Raw genomic sequence first — 4,239 nt, 5'->3', positions numbered from 1 at the left:
AAATGACTCTTCCTTTTGTAACTAATGAATATCTTATGAAGAGCTGCTTTGAAATTATGTAAATATTTGATTAGAAAGTACAATAAGCCGGGCATGCGGCTCATGCCTGTAATTCTAACACTCTGGGAGACTGAGTCAGGTAGATTGCCTGAGCTCAGGAGTTAGAGACCAGCGCCGATCAAGACCCCGTCTCAACTAAAAGTAGAAAAATTAGCCGGGCAAAAAAAGGAAAAAGAAAATACAACAAAATAATACACCTTGATTAATTTACATTGTATTAATGGCAATATCTACACATACTTGCAAAACAGTCGCAGGTGTGTGTACAGTAAGTTTTAAACTTAGGCAATGTGTGGAAGTTTGTGGATTCCTGGACCCTAAGCAATAGCTCCAACACAACTTTGAACTTTCAAAACAAATTCAGTTTTGAACTCTAGATGTCCATTTATGGGCTATGTGTGGTACATTCTTTGTTGGAGAAAATGGCCGCTATAATTCTCACTCCTTATATCCACCTATTTAGTTGTCTCCTCCCACAGTGGCTGGCCATGGTCTTGTAACCTGCTTTGGCCAATGGGAGAATAGCAAATATGATAAGTGAGACTTGGAAAGCTCCTGTGCTTGCTGCCTCCATCCACTGTGTTCAAGCCCTGCTGGATAAAGAATTGCTAATGGTCATGTCTCCATCTCCCAGCTGCCCCTCATGTTTGAGACCCCTTGGCCATCCAGAACCCACTGAGCCAACCCAGCCAATTCACAGAATTGTTGAGAAATAAATGTTAGCTGTTTAAAGGCCTAAGTAGATGGGTGGTTTATGATGCAGCAAAAATTAACTCATACAGTATGTGATCTCAGGTGAGTTTCTTAATACCTGAGTCTCATCCATAAATCAAAGATAAGGCAATCACCCTCGGAGGGCTATTTTTTTTTTTGAGACGGAGTCTCACTTTGTCACTCTCAGTGCTGTGGCATCATAGCTCACATCAGCCTCCAATTCTTGGGCTCAAGCAATCCTCTTGCCTAAGCCTCCCAAGTAGTTGGGATTACAGGTGCCCGCCACAATGCCCGACTGTTTGTTTGTTTGTTTGAGACAAGGTCTCACTCTGGCTCAGGCTTGTCTCAAACCTGTGAGCTCAGGCAATCCACCTGCCTCAGCCTCCCAAGTGCTGGGATTACAGGCATGAGCCACTGCGCCTGGCTAGAGGGCTATTCTGAGGATTGAATGAGGAAATACATGTGAAGTGCTTGGCACAATGTACATGCTCAACACATTGATAATAAAAACAAACAACCTCGGCAGGCTGGGATGGGGCAGCCCTCAGGCTGGAGTGCACTGCTGCAGTACTTTGTAAGCAGTCCTCCTCTCTTAGAATGCCAAAGGGGAAGCATCCCAAAGATCTGGAAGAACAGGGCGGCAAAGGCTAAGACATGAGCATGCACTGCCCCATCACAGCACTAGCCACTGGGGGACCCTGGGAATCTGCTCTTCCCTGCCCTGCCCAGGCTGTCTTCCCTACAGGCAAAGCACACAGGGGCACATTCAGCTGGTGCCTCCAGGAACAAGAAGCGTGGACAGCTGCAGACAATAAACAACCCCCAAATAGGACAACCCCTCACAGGCAGGACTGATATCCTGCAGACAGAAAGTTCCTAATGACAGGTAAAAATTGAAAGGAGCAGATCAAAACACTCAAGACCAAAGTGTAAGGAAGGCAGTAATTTTTATTTTGACACTTGGGGAGAGAGATTGTTGTGGCTTTCCAGACAAGTCTTTCTTACCAGGGCACCAAGGACATGCAGGCATCCCTTCTTCACAGTGTCAGATGCTTGGGTTACCGGTTTGTAACTGGACAGGTGTAAGGAGGACCCTGTGGCATGTCTCCCTTATCTGAGTTATGTCTGCTTGTAACAGAGTCTCACAGAATGGCTTTCCAGTTCAAGATGGGGTTGGCCTGGCCAACCTAACACCTAATAACAAAATTACCATTTTACACAGAAGAAAGCTGAGGTTCGGAGGTTCAGTAATTTGTGCAGAGTTGCACTGGAGCCCAAACTCGTCTGCTGGCATGCTTTGAAATTTGAACCCTGCCCGTTAGAGAGCTTGATAGAATCTAGGAGGGAGTGGGACATGTGGGGCACCTGCTGGTGGGTGCTGGCTGGACTCCAAAAGCCTGGGTCTTCCTGGAGGAACTGAGGATGAGGAAAATGTTTTTTGGGTTTTTTTTTGTAGAGACAGAGTTTCACTTTATCGCCCTAGGTAGAGTGCCATGGCCTCACACAGCTCACAGCAACCTCCAACTCCTGGGCTTAGGCGATTCTCCTGCCTCAGCCTCCCGAGTAGCTGGGACTACAGGCACCTGCCACAACGCCTGGCTATGAGGAAAATGTTTTACACCTTAAGAGGAAGGTGGAAGCACCGGCCTCTGAGTGTGTAAGCGTGCGCTGTGAGTGCCCAAGGGACTGGGCAGAACCGAGAGGGCTGTGGACAGCGAGAGGGTTATAGTCTTGGTACAACAGGAAAGGGGGTAAGGGGCAGTTTCTAGGCAGAAAAAGAGGAGATGGACTGGAGGACCTCAAGGTCCCCTCCGGGTGACAGGATTCCAGAACCCCACGCCCGGCTTTACCCTCCCTCACGGGTCTCCCGCATTTCACTCCCCACTTATGGTCACCTCTGGTGCCGGCTGAGGGGGAAGACTCTGTCTTCTCTCCCACCGCATCACGCCTGCAAGGCCACCTGGTCTTCTACTACTAGTTGATACTAGTGACTTGCTCCCCTCATGCTTTTCTCGGGGGAGCTTCGACCGCTCTGTGCTAAATAGCTTCCTTGCACACCCTTACTGCCGCTCAGCCCCAAAGTCCCCTCCCTTCTGCACTTTACCTGGCTCAGAGGTCGCTGCAAGCTTCCAAGCCTCCTCCCCCGGTGGCCAGGCCCTGGGTGGGGACGGGGCTTGCAAACCTAATGGCCCTTCAGACCCTCGAAGACCTGAGAGACTAGGACGCTAAGTTCACTAATGATTCAAGAGGCGAACAAAAATGTCTGTGAAATAGGCTAATGGTTTCAATATGGTGTTTAAATCAGAAAAGAGGGGACACTTAGGCTCCGCGCCTGTGGCTCAAGTGTCTAAGGCGCCAGCCACATACACCTGAGCTGGAAGGTTCGAATCCAGCCTGTGCCCACCAAACAACAATGACGGCTGCAACCAAAAAAAAAAAAAAAAAAAAATTAGCCGGTTGTTTTGGCGAGATACTTGGGAGGCGGAGGCAGGAGAATCTCTTGAGCCCAGGAGTTGGAGGTTGTTGTGAGCTGTGATGCACTGTATTCTACCCAAGGTGACAGCTTGAGGCTCTGTCTCAAAAAAAAAAAAAAAGAGGTGAGACTTACATGAACTAAGATGAGAGAAGAAGAAGGATGGGGGAGGGCTAAGACACTTGTTACTGCTTCTCAGCCTTTTAGCTAAGATCAAGTGTAGTATCTGCTCTTACCAGTTCAATGTCTGATATGTTCTCTATCTGAGAACGCAACATTAATCGGAAATTTGGCACTAGGCGATGGACTGTGAGCTTGCTCTGTCTACTCCATGCATCCTGGTATTGCAGTGCTTCCAGGAAAGATGCATTGCCACTTTGGGGGGTTTATGTTGTTTTTTTCAAAAATCAGACACTATGTGGTTTTTTGCTTGGCATAATTTTTTCATTTATACTACTTACTAGTTTTTGTAATGTTTTGTTTTTGACATGTTCTAGTTTTAATTATTTTTTTTTTAAGTATCTTATTATTTTTTTTTTCTTTGCAGTTTTTTTGGCCAGGGCTGGGTTTGAACCCACCACCTCTGGCATATGGGGCCAGTGCCTCACCCGTTTGAGCCACTTTAACATAAGTCATAGTCCATTCCACCACCTTTCTTGTTTGTCAACTAATTAACAAACTAATTTTGTTCTCAAAAAGGTTTCTGAAAAATAATAAGTGGGGGCTGGTCACGGTGGCATAGGTTGGACACTAGCCTGAGCAAGAGCGAGAGCCGGGGAGACTGAGGTAGGAGAATTGCTTAAGCCCAGGATTTTGAGGTTGCCGTGAGTTATGACATCATGGCATTCTACCATGGGTAACAAAGTGAGACTGTGTCTCAAAGGAAAAAAAAAAAAAAGGTTGGAAATTTAGTTATTTATTTTGTTATAAATTTACTATGTTGTAATTTGTTATGTAACAATTTTACATAACACAAATTTACATAACATGAT

At 46.4% G+C, this 4,239-nt stretch overlaps 1 non-coding gene across 1 annotated transcript; it reads left to right on the top strand.

Moving 5' to 3' along the window:
- The first annotated feature begins 3,434 nt into the window (after window positions 1-3,434).
- LOC128585319 (U2 spliceosomal RNA) lies at window positions 3,435-3,622 on the top strand. The gene has a single exon (XR_008380028.1). It is a non-coding gene; the product is annotated as a U2 spliceosomal RNA (small nuclear RNA).
- Window positions 3,623-4,239: the final 617 nt, after the last annotated feature.

Source organism: Nycticebus coucang, chromosome 4 (genome assembly GCF_027406575.1).
Source record: "Nycticebus coucang isolate mNycCou1 chromosome 4, mNycCou1.pri, whole genome shotgun sequence".
Classification (NCBI taxonomy): Eukaryota; Metazoa; Chordata; class Mammalia; order Primates; family Lorisidae; genus Nycticebus; species Nycticebus coucang.
This window is presented reverse-complemented; position numbering and strand designations above follow the sequence as displayed.